This window comes from Mauremys reevesii, linkage group 11 (assembly GCF_016161935.1).
Source record: "Mauremys reevesii isolate NIE-2019 linkage group 11, ASM1616193v1, whole genome shotgun sequence".
Taxonomy (NCBI): domain Eukaryota; kingdom Metazoa; phylum Chordata; order Testudines; family Geoemydidae; genus Mauremys; species Mauremys reevesii.
Genome location: NC_052633.1, coordinates 62390566 through 62409278, shown reverse-complemented (window position 1 = coordinate 62409278; position 18713 = coordinate 62390566). Strand labels below are relative to the sequence as shown.

Below are 18713 nucleotides of genomic sequence, written 5' to 3'. Positions count from 1 at the left end.
GTACAAAGTTAGATCATCAGGCTCAATGGGTAGTGGTCAATGGCTCAATGTCTAGTTGGCAGCCGGTATCAAGCGGAGTGCCCAAAGGGTCGGTCCCGGGGCCAGTTTTATTCAACATCTTCATTAATGATCTGGATGATGGGATGGATTACACCCTCAGCAATTTTGTGGATGACACTAAGCTGGGGGGAGAGGTAGACATGCTGTGGGGTAGGGATAGGGTCCGGAATGACCTAGACAAATTGGAGGATTGGGCCAAAAGAAATCTGATGAGGTTCGACAAGGACAAGTGCAGAGTCCTGCACTTAGGATGGAAGAATCCCATACACCACTACAGGCTGGGGACCAACTGGCTAAGAAGTAGTTCTGCAGAAAAGGACCTGGGGGTTACAGCGGATGAGAAGCTGGATATGAGTCAGCAGTGTGCCCTTGTTGCCAAGAAGGCCAACAGCATATTGGGCTGCATTAGTAAGAGCATTGCCAGCAGATCGAGGGAAGTGATTATTCCCCTCTATTCGGCAGTGGTGAAGCCATATCTGGAGTATTGCGTCCAGTTTAGGGTCCCCCCACTACAGAAAGGATGTGGACAAATTGTAGCGAATCCAGCGGAGGGCAGCGAAAATTATTAGGGGACTGGGGCAAATGGCTTATGAGGAGAAGCTGAGGGAAGTGGGGTTATTTAGACTGCAGAAGAGAAGAGTGAGGCGGGATTTGATAGCAGTCTTCAACTACGTGAAGGGAGGTTCCAAAGAGGATGGAGCTAGGCTGTTCTTGGTGGTGGCAGATGACAGAACAAGGAGCAATGGTCTCAAGTTGCAGTGGGAGAGGTCTAGGTTTGATATTAGGAAAAACTATTTCACTAGGAGGGTGGTGAAGCACTGGAATGGGTTACCTAGGAAGGTGGTAAATTCTCCATCCTTAGAGGTTTTTACCGTCTGGCTTGACAAAGCCCTGGCTGGGATGATTTAGTTGGGGTTGGTCCTGCTTTGAGCAAGGGGTTGGACTAGAAGACCTCCTGAGATCTCTTCCAACTTTAATCTTCTATGATTCTATATAAGTTCTGCTGTCACTCACATCCATGTAGCTTCACTATAATAATAAAAAAATAATATATGGAGATGTATCTATCTCATAGAGCTGGAAGGGACCCTGAAAGGTCATTGAGGCCAGCCCCCTGCCTTCACTAGCAGGACCAAATACTGATTTTTGCCCCAGATCCCTAAGTGGCCCCCTCAAGGATTAAACTCACAATCCTGGGTTTAGCAGGCCAATGCTCAAACCACTGAGCTATCCCTCCCTAACTTTAGTGGAGTTCTGCAGGAGTCATTAAGGCAGACATCAAAATAAAATAGCTAATTAATTGTCTCATAAAACATTAAAATATAACATAATGACGTAAATGAAAAGATCTCACAATTCTCTTTTGCATGTCAGTAAAACTGTTTAATCCATGTCTAATATTCCACATCTCCATGACCAGCTGTGCTCTAATGGCTGCTGGGAGTGAATGATGTCATTGTGTAGCAATGGATTCATCTCATTCTCTAGAAAAATAGTAAGTTATTTAGGAGAGATAAAATTGTTGCTGTTATATGTGGTAATATTAGTTAAATGTTGATTTTTACATGCTTGACTGTGGTAAAATCACTGTTTTGCATATTGGTTCCTCTTAATCCCTCAAACTCATAGATCATTTTATTTTGATGGTTTACGTGGTGCATTGTCTGCAGTCACTATCAAGCTTCGAATATGTTATAGTATCCTAATACATTCCATCTTATTTAGGACATGATCCAGTGCAGTGGCTATTTAAATGAATGTTTCTTTTCATTGGTTTCAGTTCCCTATAGTCTAGCTATAAGTAACATTCTCTCAACAAAAAGGGTTAAATTTTCAAGATGAATTTTTGGTTGGCTCTATTTTTGGTTACTTAATTTAAGACACCTATAGGGGTATGATTTTTCATAATTCAAGTGCCCAGTACTTTTGGAAAATCAGATCTCTTGAAGTTGGGTACCTAAAACCATTAATCACTGAAAAATGTAGGCAGGCCAGAGTATTTAACTACAGCAGTGGCTTTTAGTCTTTCCAGACTACTTTCCAGATTACCCGGTCAGGAGTCTGATTTGTCTTGCATACCCCCAAGTTTCACCACACTTACAAACTACTTGCTTAAAAAATCAGACATAAAAATCCAAAATGTCACAGCACACTATTGCTGAAAAATTTCTTACTGTCTCATGTTTACCATATGATAATAAAATAAATCAATTGGAATATAAATATTATACTTACATTTCAGTGTATATACTATAGAGCAGTATAAACAAGTCATTGTATGAAATTTTAGTTTGTACTGAATTTGTTAGTGCTTTTTATGTAGCCTGTTGTAAAACTAGGCAAATATCTAGATGAGTTGATGTACCCCCTGGAAGACCTCTACATACCCCCAGTGGTTGAGAACCACTGAACTACAGTATATTGTCCAGCCTACTGAATTAAGTGATGTGGGGTTCCTTCCATCAGTTCTATTGAGAGACTATTCTCAAGCAATAGCAAACAGTCTCTACTTCCTTACCTGTGAGCTAATGCTTAGCTGCTGGACATAAATATGTGCCTTGTTCATCAGAGGAGGAGGAAAAAGGAAGAAAGAGGAAGATCAAATTTTGTTTACTTTAGCAAATATTCACAGACTAATTCTTAACTAGCAATGGGTGAAATGTAGCAGGTATGGTTGTTTGATTCAGAGTCAAGTATAGATGCTCATCACTTATCAGAATATCTGAGCTTCTTGGATTTACATGCCAAAAATGTGGAAGAGGGAACAGCAAGGTCATAACAGACTTTCTTTCATGGTCTGCAGAGTTTTCCACTTCCTTCTAACCCATGATACAACAAGGATTGCCTTACCTGCAGACTTTGTCACTGCACCTCTCAGTCCTGTTTGGAACCTGTAATGAGAAGTGAAGAAAAAATAATAAGTGACGCACATTAAATGGCATTTACTTCAGGTGCCATTGAGTATCAAAGTAATAAAATGGGCTGTGTAGGAAAAAACGGTAGGTATTGCACCTGATCTGTGTATATAAAATCCTACATTTCCATTATGTTCATCTGAGAGATGAAATATCTTGCTAATTTAAAATTAGAATTTAAACGTGAAGGATGTAGCTTCCTCGAGGCTTCCCAAACCCTATTAGCATTCAATTTAAATCTTCCTTCACCTACTAATCTTTGAAAATCGAAACATGCATTTTTTTCTCATATTATATTACCACATCAAAAAAACCCTCATTGTTAGTACTTCTTAGTATTCCAAGTTCATGGACTTTAATATTAAACTTAAACACAACGTTACTGTCATGAACAATTCTCGCTTCTGAGAATCCTCGAATGCACACTCCAGACTTATTCAGTGTCACAAATTGTATGTGCAAATACAGCCAAGGGGCAGATACCTAGAGGATGTAAATTGTCATAGGCCTGATCACTTCTATGGACCTTTTGAAATTGCCAGGAAATCAGTGGGTCTATGACAAATAACACTAGCTGAGGATCTGCCCAATTGGGTCTTAACTGCATATTGATTCATTGAGCAAATGATTAATATATCAAAATTCAGCCTTAAATTGAAGATACCTTTGAAGGATGTCAGAGCTGCCTGTATTATTTTATGAATATTATGTGTACCTCTGTTTATTTTATTGTTATGCTGTCTGATAAATTGGTTCAAAGAGTTAACTTTTGCAGGAGTTCACACCTGTCAAATTTTCTCTCTGACCAAGTTGAACCGAACACCCTTACCTTGGGACAGTGGAAAGGGCCTTCAGCTGGGATATGTGGAACAGAGTTCTACAGTAGAAAAAACCTGAAGCCCTGAGCTCAGGGAGAGGTAGTGTCTACAGGGAAGTACATGGAGCCCTGGTCCACAGATGTAGGGGTACCTGGGATAAATTTGGCCTGCCTAGGCTTTGAGGGAAATGCAAAACTTTAGGTAAAACAAGATGAATGTAGGATTCTTTGTTTAACCTTTTCTTCTTATTGCTGTGTTCCTATGTTTAAATAAATTATGTTTGTTTTGAGGAAGCAATTATGAGGGGGAAGGGATAGCTCAGTGGTTTGAGCATTGGCCTACTAAACCCAGGGTTGTGAGTTTAATCCTTGAAGGGACTAGTTAGAGATTGGTCTTGCTTTGAGCAGGGGAGTGGACTAGATGACCTTCCAACCCTGATATTCTATGAGCCCCTGCATTTATCTACTGGTCATAGTTTCCAAAAGTAAATTTCTTCCTGGTGCAAAACCTAGTTGGGTCTGCTGACAAATCATGGTGGGTAAACAGGGGCACTGTTGCTCCCCAGTCTGACTGGGAGAATCATGGGATTCCACCCTGAAATGAGTGAGACTGCAGAGGGGTCAAAGGTGCAGCTAACCCTATAAATGTGATGGTCCCAAATAGAAAAACTGTTTAAATTAAATATTTCATTAAAGAAAATATTTATTATCAAGAGAGCAGGTGTGGAGAAATGATTTAGCAAAGTCTCATAAAGACTGTAATGCTAGGCTATGGAAACTCAATTCAAAGCAGGATAAACTTACTAAAGCCTACTAACTTGTAGACTGTGTCCCATTGCTGAGTGCCAAAATGGGTACAGGGAGTGTTAAGAATATATACAAGTAAAAGTTTCAGAAAACATTGGAGCTAGTTGAATGCAAAAATAGCTGTTTGCTAATATTTTTTGAAGAATATACTATTCCTACCATGTCCATTTTCAAAGGACCTGATCCAAAGTCCATTGTTGTCAATTGTAAGATGCCCATTGACTTCAATGAGGTTTAGATCAGCCATTTGATACTCCATGGAAATCAACCATCAGCCTTATCTAGTCTGGATTCAGTCTCAGCCAGCTCACTCCAAGATACCCCTCCCTCCTTCAGGCACGGGGGGAAGAAGAGCAACAATATTGATCACTTCTGACGACAAAAAGAGAAGGAAGTTAGCAATAAAAATGTCAGTTATCACCATATGGTCTCAGTTACACAAATACCTCCCTCTCCTGATAATGAGGTGTCATTGTGGTATCTCAGATGTCACTTTCTGGTGACTGGGGTAACAACTGTAACAACCACAGGCAGCTCATCCACACGGGCAACTGAGGCACAGCCTAACCAAGAACTCCCAAAAACTATAAACTACATTTTCCATAATCTTTTTTTATTTAATTGATTAATCTATATAGATTTAAGGACAAATTGTGATTTTATCACAACGCTCTCTCTCCAATAGCGAAACACGATGCCATAAAGTTTGAAGAATGTAGTGTATGGGGAGGCAGAGGATTACCGAGGGGAAGGGATGAGGCCTGTACTCTGTGTCTCCCTGGCTCCCTCCTCTACAGGGTTGGTGCCATGCATGTACGTGCATGTACTCTACAGGGTTGGTGCCATGCATGTACGCAGTGCTGAACACTGAGCCTGCCTTGTGCTCTGGTCTCCATGCTGGCTTGGGTAGCAGTGGCGGTGGCAGGTCCAGATCCTGCTGGTTCTTCATTGTAAATAAGGAGAGCTTTTAGTAGCTATTAAATTATACATTGGATGGGCTGGAAATAACTATTTTGTGACTTGTGCCTTACCTATCAAAAAAGTCACGATCCGCCACTGGTAACAACCCCTATAGAGCTGAATGTCATCAGCATGCTAATGGCACTGCAGGCCAAGGTGCTTGTTCTTCCAGGAATGTGTTTGTAATCTTCAAATCTTACTAGGGCTTGTTAAAAGTTAGTAGCTAGGCCATTATGAATTCCCGTCCTAAGAATAATATCGTTCAGAGTCACAGAAGTCATTTTATTTTCCTGGATGTGGATAAACATCTGATCTTGAAGTAAAGGAACAACAGGAAGTCCTATAACTTGTATGTGTGTTCGAGAGTATCTACAGAAATAAACATATCTCCCTGAAACAGCTGTTTGAGATGTATCAGATTACCCAATTCCATTATTTCTCTCTATCGGAATGCCTTAGCAGAGTGTTCTGCATAACCATCCTAATCAGAAGAGAAAAGCATGATTAAAAAGATACATACCTAATTTTGCCTTTGTTTTGGACCTGATGTTAATTACTGACTGAACAACTCTGGCTGTATCTATTTATCCAATTATTAATGAGCCATAACCAAGGGGAAGGAGGAAGAACTCTATGGGCCATATTCTTAAATTTGATTATCGCCTCTTTACACCACATGGGTGACACAAAAGGGCTTTAATATACTCATATGTGCCCAGCAGAAAATTTCTCTGTCAGTGGGGAATTCCTTGTTGGTATATCTGTGCCACATCGGAGTTCCATGCCTCTACCCTGGTTTCTCTGCCTCTAGTGTATGGGCATATTGTGGGTAAGAGGCAGAGGTGGAGACAAGCATGTTGGAGCATCTTCCCCAATGTCTTTGGCACCATATATCCACCTACAATACTTCCTCATGTGCTCCCGTAATGCCAGATTGCACCCTGGAAAATATTTGTGCAACTCCCTGAACTTCAGTGGGAGCTACCTGTATGCACCTGCTGGCAGAATGTGTACTTACCTCCTTCAAACATAAGAACTACTTCTCCAAATATTTACTACTGAACATAGATCTTGCTGCTATGACCAGTTTCACTGAAGTCCATGCATTACACCAAGTAGTAAGAGATGTCAGGACCAGACCTTCAGCCTACTCTTTGCAGCTCACTCTGCTCTCTGGTGAGAAGCCATTGTCTTTTCACTTCTCCTGCTGCATCTAGAAGCCTAGCTGACTTGTATCATTTGCAGCTACTTTTGAGCTTCTTTCAATCTCAAATTTACATCATCTGTTTCTCTTGCATTGTGGTCCAGTGGCTTAGGCACTGGACTGGAGCTCAGATAACCTGGGTTCTCTTTCTGTCTCTGCCATGGACCTGCTGTGTGACCTTGGGCAAGTCACTTCGTATCTCTAAGCCTATTTCCCCTTCTCGCTCTTTATCTGTCTTTTCTATTTAGTTTCTAAATTTTGGGGCAGTGACTGTCTCTTACTTTGTGTTTATAAAATGCTTAAGCACAATGGGACCTTGATCTTGCAGGTGAGAAGGAAAACCTAGAAACTGAAACTCCAAGCAAGACAAGCAGTCATTGGCCCAGTGCCAATCCTGTGAACAGCTCATGCAAAGCTGACTTTTTGTAATCCAGAAAAAGTGGATTTTGCAGTATTCTTTTAGCCCTAATAATTAGCAACAGATTTGAAAGTTTAGATAAATTAGCATTATTATACTGACTTAGAAATACAAAATCCCATCTATCTTAAGCCACAAGAAAAGATTTCTCATGATCCACATGCTAAAATTTCCCTCTTGTGTATAGGCTCAAATTAATCTCCCTTTTGTTTTCTCAGCTTTGCTACTCAGCTTTACTTGTGTGCATAAAACATCAACATTAAAATTATTTAGATTTCTCTGACCCTTCTGTTTCTTAAAGTGTGTCAAAATTATATTATTTAAATTCTAGTCACTATTTCCTCATCTCATTTCAATACACATGGTCTTTCAAACTCACACTGGCACTTAGCCTATTCCTTACCTCACAACAACCAAACTCCATAATTATATTTAAAGGTAATCTAGGGACATATTCAGAAAAACCGTGAAAGAGGCTGCAGAGAGAAGACCAATCATGTTTCTAGCTGCTACTGATCTATTTTCTATGATAAATCATCATATATTCCTAAGTGATAGAGATATATTGTGTTTAATAATATGAAATTATCGTCAAATTCTTTTTTCAGATAATTCACATTACAAAGAATAATAACTAGAAGAGGACTTTTATATCATGCTGTCACATTTATCATTTCTCTTTTCTTGAATTTAAAAGATAGTAGTTAACTAAATCTATTTGCAAACCATTTTTCTAGAGAGATGGGAAAAAGATGAAATGTTTTGTCTTAAAAATACCAATGATACAAAGGGACTCTTATTTGCAAAGGGCCAGATTCTGTCCTCCATCACCTATTTGGGTAATCCATAATAAACCTAATGGAGTCACTACAGATTAAAATTGATGTAACAGTGATCAGAATCTGTTCCACAGTGCACTGTTCCACAGTGAAAAGAAACATTAGAAAAGGACTGCTGGCTTTGTTTTATTATTGTGTGACTGGAGCTGCAGTGTAACCTTTCCACATTATTTCGAGGCTGAAAAAATATTCCTTTTAACATCCTCAAGTCTGAATAGGATAAAAATACTGTGCCGAATTCATTCTATTGTAACCCCACTGATTTCAATAGAATTGTAGCAGGGGTCAATTTGGCCCATTGGTTCAGATGCATTTCCATTAATGTGTGAAATCCTTCCAAGATGCAGATGTTTTTCAGGTCTGGTTGAATTTTTAAATTACATTATTATTGGCCTAGAGTGAAATCATGGCCCCACTGAAGCCAGTGGGAGTTTTCCCATTAACTTCAACGCGGCTAGTCTCTAAGCACTGCTTGAGCACCCCCTTTTCCAAATAATTTTGAACTATAACACTAATCTTAGGACAGAATCTTATGGCACCCCACTGTTAACCTTTTTCCATGATGATATTACATTCCCTGTTCCCACTTCTTGTTACATCTGACTTAGCCAGTTTTTGATCCATGACAGTACTTTACTTTCCACCAAACAACTGCTTAGTTCTTCTTTGAGTGGCTCTGCACATTCCCACTTATGCATAATGTGCTACTCAGCGCATCCAAATAGTAGAACCTTCTCCAAGTAGTGTCCATTAGAGCACATGTGCGTTCCCTCAATGTCTCAAAAAATTCTGAGAATGAGTCTCTGTAAGGGGATGCCGTGCCCTCTGCTTCCTCAGTTCCTTCCAACTGCTGTACCAGATGGAAGTGAACTGCTTCAGTCTGTCAGATCTGGGGTTTTCTACTATTTAGTGCCTTTGGATAGTTTGTTCTTAGTGCAGTTTAAGGTAGTTTTATAGTATAGCTAGTAGTTTTTAGGTCAAGTTCCATGTGAGAGTGGAACCAAAGATGGAGTCGGGTATTAAGAAATCTGCTTCATGTCCAGCTGTCTTCCCAGTGTCAGATGACTGTGTTAGATACCTTAAGTGCCTCAAAGAAGGCCACTCTGCTCTGGGTGTAAAAGTTCTGCAAATAGAACACCCAGAAGGAAAAGGAGAGATAGAAGAAACTGCAGGTACTTCTGCTTAAAGAAGCTTTTGCTGCTAACCATCAGGTTCTGGGAGATAGTCTGATCCAAAGATTAAGAGCTCTATTTTGGCTCTGGTTGCTTCATCTCGCAAGATTATGGTGTCTAAAGGATCCCAGGGATTGGTATCTTTGTTGGTTCAATCTCCTGTTCCTGGTTCACCAGATCCTCCTGTTAAAGTTGTTAAGTCCTTGGAGGCACTTTCTGTCTGATTGGCTGTTAAGGAGTCTAGAATTATGTGTCAGTTCTGAAGGCAAGGGAGGTGATGGCCTCTGTTAGCAGTACCAGATCCTATGGGTCAGACTTGTCTCATCAGTCTGCTCCAGATATGGTCTCTTTGATGTAATCTTTGAAACCTAAAACTGTTCCACATTTGATTTCACAGCCCAGGGGTGCAACACAATGTTTCTGTCTCCAGATTTGGCATTAGCTAAGTTTGCAGGTGAGCACAGTGGTCTGTTCTTGCTCCATGCCATCCTCAGATCCACAAAGAATACTGTGGTGCCTGATGTTCACTGTTCATTTTGAGTGTTCCTCAAATGGGATAGTGGAAGAGAGAGGCTATATCAGCTCCTAGATCTGTACCCTCTTCACCTGAAAAGAGGGGTAGAGCAGATGATATTGTGAGTCTTTCTCCAGGTTTGTCTTTGACTCCTCCTCAGACTCCTACAGTATCAGCAGGCAGATGAGGGGCATGGATCAGCGTTCACATTGTACTCCCTGTCAGTACCCAGAACAAGCCGGGGAAGCTAATGATCCAACCAGCGGACCAAATTTGGTGATGAATTCTGGTCAGATGCGACCCGAGGAACGTTGCCCATACGCTAAGAAGAAGCAGGCAGATCCTTCTCACCTTTTATATCTCTACATCCTCGGGTGCCATTGTTATTGCCGGTGAGATCCACAGAGGATCTAAGGATGGATCCTCAGTTAGAGGATAAAGGAACAGTTAAAAGACCTGAACTGTCCAGATTTGTGCCACTTAAGTCTGGGTCTCCTCAGTCTTTTGAATAGTTTGTGTCACCTCCTATGGATATGTCCATGATCTCAGCTGTTGGAGAGATTGGCAGTCCTGGGCCCTGTGATATTATTGATTTACACCACAGGAATTTTTAAATCATCTGCTTTATGGATGTAGATATGATGGTCTGACTATAAGGATACAGTGGCAGAGAAGTCTTTGGATCTGGAGCCAGCAGAGCTATCTGCCACTCAGACCATGGTGCCTGATAGTCTGTCTGAAGAGCAGGATGAAGGTAGAGCTCCTCTTTTTGAGCAGGATCAGGTGGATACATACTTTGATCCTGATTTATCACCTGACAAACATGTGTGTTGCTTCTGCATTGTCTCCTCCTGAGGATACTTTGCAGTTCCATGACATAGTGGATCATATGGCATCCACTTGAACTTACCTTCAGTTGCCGTAGAAGTGTCACATCCTGTGTTCAACATTCTTGGTGCTTCTTCCAGGAATAGGATGTAGTCACCAGGGGCGGCTCCAGGCACCAGCACGCCAAGCGCGTGCTTGGGGCGGCAAGCCGCGGGGGGCGCTCTGCCGGTCGCCATGAGGGTGGTAGGTAGGCTGCCTTCGGCAGCGTGCCTGCAGAGGGTCCGCTGGTCCCACAGCTTCAGCAGACCTCCCGCAGGCTGCCGCTAAATTCGCGGGACCGGGGACCTCCTTCAGGCAAGTCGCTGAAGGCAGCCTGCCTGCCGTGCTTGGGGTGGCAAAATACCTAGAGCGCTCCTGCTGGTCACCTATACTGGATGGTCTTTAGTAACTTGCCAAGAGTCTTTGGACTATTGCTGCGTCTTCTCAGACTAGAACTGAGAAAACAGACAAATTGTATCAGATACTCACAAGGAGTTTTCATATTTTATACTCACCCTGTGCCACATTCTCTGGTGGTTGCTGTTTCCAGTAATAGGCTCAGGTCTGGTTAAGCCCATTCTGTTGAAATAAAGCAGGAATGAAACAAGTGAAATTTCAACCATAAAATTATTAGAGATGAAAAATTTGTGTTCAAAGGACCATTGAAACAAGACAAGAGGCACTTAGATTAGAAACTTTTGGGGGGAAAAAAACGTCCTACCCTCATAATACAGTTGAACACTGAAACAATCCATGGGTCTCTAGGACTTCACAGTGGCCACTATACTGCATACCATTGCTACTTGGTTGTGGCATCATGGTAACAGTAATGATATAAGCAAAACACATTTATGTTTCTACCACTTTAGCTAAACAGTTATACATATAGGGCATAAGACACCATTGAGCAATTCTGATTCTATCCATTAGAGGGCAGTGGTGCACACAACACAATAGCCAGTTGATTATAGTAATGCTGTTTTTATCCAGTCTATATTTTTCTCAGGAGGCTTAGCCAAGAGGGTTTTATTGTAAAATATGTGTGACATTAACTGCTGTGAGATTTAGCCTCAATTCTCCAGTCTCACTGAGTACTCAGCACAGCTGGCAGGGAGGAGATCAACTTTGCCCCATACCCACACAGCACAAGTGGCTTGTGGCAAGCCAAGAGCCAGATCCCCACTGTTAGAGCATCCTAAGGAGTGCTGCAATTATACTAGCCACAGACAGATCTGTGATGGTTCTCATGGCACCCAGGGCTGTAACTCGCCTTGTAACCCCATCTCCAGCAAAAGAGTGTTTCTGGCTATCAGCTTCCTAACACCGCCAGCCTTTCAGATGGTCAAGCGCTCTTCTCTGGGCTATTCCAGCCCTATGTTTACCTTGCAGGTTAACAACAGCACCCAATCCTGGATTCACTTTGAATTGTTCATCTGTGATAGCCAGTCTCTGTCACTGGCTACTCGCAGAGATTCCAGATCTTCTGCACCCAAAGGTGCAATGTATCCCAGTTCACCACTTTTACCTGAAACCACTGCTGCTGTAAACCATACAGCACTTCTGAGCACTTAGGATAAAACACAAAATAGATTTATTTAAGAAAGAATAATGATTTAATTGAAATGAGAGAAAGTGATGGGAGCAAAGGGTTACCACAGAAAACAAAATCTTAAAACACGAACCTGGGTCAAAACTTATCAATAATTCCCTTTCCTGTATAATAAAGTAGACCCCCCCAGCCCCCACAAAGTACAGTGTGTTGCAGAATTGTCCAGTTCCACAAGAATTAGGATCCAAATGTTCATGAAAGCCCCCTGATCTTTCAGTGAATTAATCCACAGTGACTTTCCCTACCCTTTGTGATACTGAAACAGCCCTTTGTTTTTATTCATAGCCAGGATGATCTCCTGCCTGCTATAATGTTCCTTTTCACCTCCAAGTGGTTTTGACCATTTGACATTCTGTTTGATGGTTTTCCATTGACTTTTCTAGGATGTGGCAAGGGTACACAATAGAATATTGCATTACCTTGCTGGCTTACTAAGGAGGATTGATAACTCCCTCTTGTTTGAACAGGTCATCATCGAAACACATTATGTCCTGGTGACTAATTTCTACTACAAGTGCATAAAGTGTACTTCCCATATTAACACGTTATTTCTTATATATTACCTGTACTTATATCTCACTATGATTATAATCTTGGCAAGTGACAAGCTTTCTGTAGATACCTTACATGTTATTGTTTATGGATAAATATCCTATATGTCATATGTGAGTTTGTCAGGTCAAAGGTGAGAGATATTTGCCAAAAATAAGGGACCCTTTGCCAAGGGATCTCTGTATGACAAGACCCAAGGGGCCATTATGGCAGCTGGGGATCATGCATGCACAAGGACATTCTAATTAAGTCCTCCTTCCTCATGGCCACAGCCTTTGCAAGAACAGAGTTGGTGTCGAAGATATTATGGGGGTTCATCATGGTGGGTCTTTGCCACCAGAGGATGATGCATTAGAAGAGGACTTGTTCCGTTGCCAGTTAAGCTAAATACAGGGCCACTTTGAGCCACTGGAGCAGTGAAACGATGCAGAGCCCATGTTGGAAATTTCTCCCTCTCTCTCAAGCATTTTCAGTTTTGGACACTTTGGAAGTTGTGCAACAACTGGGGGGAGGAAGTTTTATTTTTAACGTTCCCTTTTCACCCATACTTGCTGTTGAGGAGCACGTCCATTGTAATAAATACCACAGATATTTCTTTTATGAAACTCACTCATTAGCAGTAACATCAGAAACAGTTACTGGCAGGAATAGAATGTTAAAAAAATTGCTGTAATATTCTGAAGCTTGCTATGAACTGTTTGAAGAATTCATTACATTTCTCACTGGAATGTTCTGCTAGAGGGGAAAAAAGATCCATATCTTTATGGTGGAGAATTGTTTTCATTGTAGCAAACAACTGTCTGAGGTTAACAGCGCTGAACCTCAGTCACCCCCAGATCTAAAACTTTATCAAAGTGTCTTCTTCACACACTGTGTGCTACCAAAAATTCTTCCATGCTAAATAAAATGTCTGTACTTTAAAAGTCCTCCATCTACATTCAGGTTTTATAACAAAAGCCTTCATTTGGCTGAGATAATAACTGCACCAAGAAGCCCTGTACTTAAAATTAAATGTATCTAATTAATCAAGAGGGACGCTAACAAATCAAGAATATTAGACAAAAACTGATTGAATAAAAATACCAATGCCTCAAGTATAGAGAGAACATTCTCTCAGGAGATGAATTAAAGAAGGCCTTCACGGAGCTTGCCTGGGGTTATAGTCTTTAATGGATACTAGTGAATTTATACAGCCTGTAGTTAATGACAAAGGTAAATTTAAACACAAATGAAACTACAAAATGGTCAGAGATCTGCTACTGACAGCCCAGTAACTGGTATGCCATAAAATATCATCATTTTGAATATTTCAGCTGCTATTATGGCTTGGCTTGGAAACATTTTGGGACACATCAAAGGCTTTCTAATAAATCTGAAAAACTAAAGCCATAAAAATAGAGTTGGAATCCGCATATATATTAAAATCCTCCAGAAGCAAAATCTTGCCATATTCTATTAACAATAAAGATGAAATTGAAAAATTCTTGCAAAAGGTAACTGCTTAGCCTGAGAGCGTGAGGGGCAGCTACCCAAATAAATACTGCGGCCAGCTTCTCAGCTGATGTAAATGAGCTGAGCTCCATTAAAATCATCGAGGCTCTTCTGATTTACACTAGATGAGGATCTGCCCCTGAAAAGCAATTTTTTCTGCTTAATAGTCACAAAGATAAGGAATTGCTTAGATTTTCACACTACGCAGCTGAGATGCTGAGAGGAAGCGCATGTTGCCACATAATAAACTCCTCTGGACAAGTAAAGGTGAATTCTTGATGAGCTCTGGAAAAATGTGTATGCAAGCCTTTTGGACAGTGTAAGGTTTGCTGTCACATGAGGGCTTCTGAGGATAGCAAATACAGGCTATAGCCACACTATAAATACACTATAACTACAGCAGTGCAGCTTCTCGTGAAGACGTTCTAAGCCAATGGGAGAGATCTCTTCCATTGGCTTAATTACTCCACCACCCATAAGAAGCAGTAGCTACGTCAGCGAGAGAAACTCTGCCATTAACATAGCTCTGTCCACACAGGCACTTAGGATGGTATAACGTATGTCGCTCAGGGGTATGGATTATTGACACCTCTGCCAACATACGTTATACCGAAGTATGTTTTAGGGTAAACAAGGTCAAAGTGAGGCGAATTGCTACCCTGGAGATACAACTGTAAAAAGAAAATAATGTGAGACAGAATGATCCAATGGCTAGTGACTTGGACTGTGCTGGGAGTCAGGAGACCTGAGCTCTATTCTTGCCTGTGCCACTGACCAGGTGAGTGACCGTCACTCTGTTCCTCAGTGTCCCCTTTGGAAAATTATTATTAACGTATTTTTTTTATTCTGACTAAGGAACCTTGACAACTTACCTAATAAAAATAATTAATTATTCAAAAAAAATTCAAAAAAGAACTAGATACGTTCATGGAGAATAAGTCCATTGATAGCTTTTAGACAGGATGGTCAGGGATGGTGTCCCTAGCCTCTGGTTGCCAGAAGCTGGGAATGGGTGACAAGGAATGTATCACTTGATGATTACCCATTCTGTTCATTCCCTCTGGGGCACCTGGCACTGGCTACTGTTGGAAGACAGGATACTGGGCTAGCTGGACCTTTGGTCTGACTCAGTATGGCCGGTCTTATGTTCTTATAATAAATAATGTTGAGCTACATAGTGACACAGCTGAGCAGGGACATAAGGTGAAGTAAGGTCATTCCCCTGCTCAGCTCAATTAATCCAACCAAGATTGTGAGTCTGGTGCAGAGTACAACCCCTGCTTTCCAGAGACTTTCCACTGCATGGATGCAGTAGTCTCCCATGGAAAGCTGTGGGATTCTTATCACTTGAGACATGTAAAACTATCTGGGACAAAGCATTAGCACACATCCTGTAGAGAAGAATCATGCATTGGCAGGAGGATAGACTAAACCTGCCTCGAAACCATGAGTATGATAACCATGTGTGTTTTTATGAGTCTATACTGTAGCATACTTAGAATGCAAAAATAAATTAGAACATTGCTGCCTATGCTTCTCACTCAGGGTTTTGTCAGATATAATCATACCATCCGTGAAATATTTAGGTTGTGTTTTCATGGACAAAAGAAATAGGGAGGATGACTGACAGTCCAACTCCTATTATCACAAGTAGATTCTCTATCAGAACCTCAATCTGCTTCTGGCTTTTCAGCACATTGATAGGCAGTAACACGAAGCCTATTTTTAAGCTGTCTGCAGATTCTAGAATGAATGAAATATTTAATATGGAAGAAAGTTTGTTGATAAAATTGACTTGCGTACTGTATCCCTCTGTCTGTTACAGGTTTCAAAAGGAACACATAAGAGCATGAGATGTTGTAGATATAGGATGGCTCATTCAAATGTGATATTATCCATTACTCGTCCAGGGTAAGAGCATATATTTTTCTCACTAACGGACAAAAGACTGGGATGGGGGAATAGAAAGGGTATGTGCCTTGCTAACAAGGAGTTTTGCTGCCATAAGACCCCACCCCTCCAGGATCAGGAGGAAGTGTGTTGGTATATACCTTTATGGAGGTGCTCTAAGATCCATGAAGACAGTGGGAGAACCACAGTTTTGGGCCATACACCTTACCCATTCTGCCCTTTCTTCAAGGCAAGGACTGTGCTTTCTTTTCTATTTATGTAGCACTACTCTGTTGGCAACGAATAAAAATAAAGCACAAACTCATGAAGGAGTAACCTACATAGAGGGCCTAAATTACCTACTGAAAAGGTGTGTGGCTATGTGTTAGTTATGAGAGCAGAATCAAAACACCCCTTTCAATGAAATACACTTAACAATTCATTAATTCAGGGAACAAAAGTACAAGGCAAGTTTTAAATCTGAGAGTCTCCCAGGATGTTCACAAACAGGTGAAATCAAAGTGCAGCTGCAGTGTATGTAATGGTGGGTCTCTCCATAGCACACAAAGCCACAGGTTTGTGCCATGGAACGTAAGTGATTCAACCACAGATGGCTAAGCAGATGTATAACAACTGTCTGAAAACCTATGTACTGTATTACACAAGAACTGCAGGTTGGCTCAAAGGAATAATGAAGCATGCTCTTTAGAGGAGGAAGAGCTGTTCATGTGTGCACTAGTGAATAGTTTTTGAAACCCTTATAAAAGCTTAGCAAGACTGTGCGTCACTCTCTCTCATATATATAGCCTTGCACCCCCATGTTTACTTTAGTAGTAATATCGGAAAATAGCTTCTGATACAAAACCCTGTGTGTCAAGTTAATGGAAAACATAGGTGCATTAGATACAGGGTGATAGGAAGGTTGGTACATTGTTACAGAGGCAGGGTAGGCTGTTTAACCACTAGGAGCTCTTCATTGAAATCATGCTTTTCTCTCCAAAGTGTGCTCATTGTGCCACTACAAGAATGGTCCCAACCAACATGATACAAATCACGTAATTTTGTTTTCCATGCAGACCCCTTGGCAATGCACACTTTACACAAAAAAGAAGTCTGGTAACTCAGATCTGTACAATTGTCTAACACACAACAGTTTGAGAAAGAGACTTAAAAAAAACTATGCATAAAACATAGCAGATGGAGGCTGTGGTATTCAAAGAACGTATTTAGAACATTTGCATCTTACTGTTTACTGTTAAATAGTCTCTTTTTTCAGTTCATACAAAGGGCAGACAGATGGTGAAAGCACAGATGTAAGAATTTGTTTCCCTTTAAATGACCTACACTGTCCTTTTTTGTTTTGTTTTGTTTTTATTTTTGTGGGGAAGAGGGACTAACTATAAGAAATAGAAAACATTAGCCACATAATATTAAGATACAGTAAATTATGAAAATGCTTGTTAAATTTCAATATCTGTAGATTGTTTTGTATCTTTAAATGATTGTATGATATTAACTAATTAATCCTTACCAGTCCTGTGTGAGGGAGGTAAATATTATGGCCCCCATTTCTCATATGAGGAAAATGAGACAAAGGGGGCACAATTGAGAATTTGTGTAAACAGAATCCAGTGAAATCAGCGAAGATACAGCCACTTCTACCAACTCTCAATGTAGCCTAGAGAGATTAAGGCAAGATGTGTAAGTGTCCAATAATTTGAGCTCAATTTTTGGCTGCACAACTTGAAACACCAAGGGCCTGATTTCACAGATGCTGCATTAAGGACGGATTTTCAGCATTATCTCTCAATTTCTTAGCTTCTGTGAATTTAAATTGAACCCTCAATGTAATGTTAAAGTAGTTTTTTGTGACTTAATTATAGAGAATGAGTAGTGAAGGTCATATTACATGCTACCTTTTAAAATGAGCTAAAAAAAACCCACAAAACCCAGACAAGTTAAATTGAAACCATAGCAAATAAAGGAATTAAAATTATTATGAGCAAAGTGAATATAATTGTCCTATTTTAACATCATCAGATAATAGATTCATCATATTTCCTTGTGGCAATTTCACTTAAATTTTGCACCTCTCAGGTACCAGCATGTTAATTGTCAAATTACACTGAGTAATTTAGCAATGCAGCAAATAGTTCATTCCACTGCTAAAATGTAGTGGCGATTCTCACTCAGGATCACGTGTGTTGATCTTCTATAGCATACCCAGCTATTCTGTATATCCGAAATATCTATGACACAGTCAGGAATGTTGAAGCCCTGTTGTCATCTTAAAAATTGTACCTCCATCTTACAGCTTATACTTACTATTGCTGCAAACAATACCTATGATCACTGTAATTAAAAGAAATGGGTGCAGGAGGGAAGACTAATCCATATTTGTTCCGGTTTGGGTATGCATTTATGCCTTTTTTCCAGCACTTCGGGCATCTTCACCATTGCTGGTTTCCCTCTGTAGTAAGCTAATCAGCCCCCAATCCTGCTATCAACTCCATACAGTCATTGGGGTCTGCCAGTATGAAACTCAGAAGCTCCACCATGGCACAGTCAGTTTATGTGGATTTTTCACATGGCATCAGG

At 40.6% G+C, this 18713-nt stretch overlaps 1 long non-coding RNA gene across 1 annotated transcript; it reads right to left on the bottom strand.

Annotated features, from left to right (window-relative positions):
* Positions 1-2934: 2934 nt before the first annotated feature.
* Positions 2935-12018, bottom strand: LOC120374923. The gene is made up of 3 exons (XR_005586341.1): positions 11956-12018; positions 11089-11152; positions 2935-2951 (listed from the first exon to the last, which is right to left on the bottom strand). It is a non-coding gene; the product is annotated as an uncharacterized LOC120374923 (long non-coding RNA).
* Between the last annotated feature and the right edge of the window lie 6695 nt (positions 12019-18713).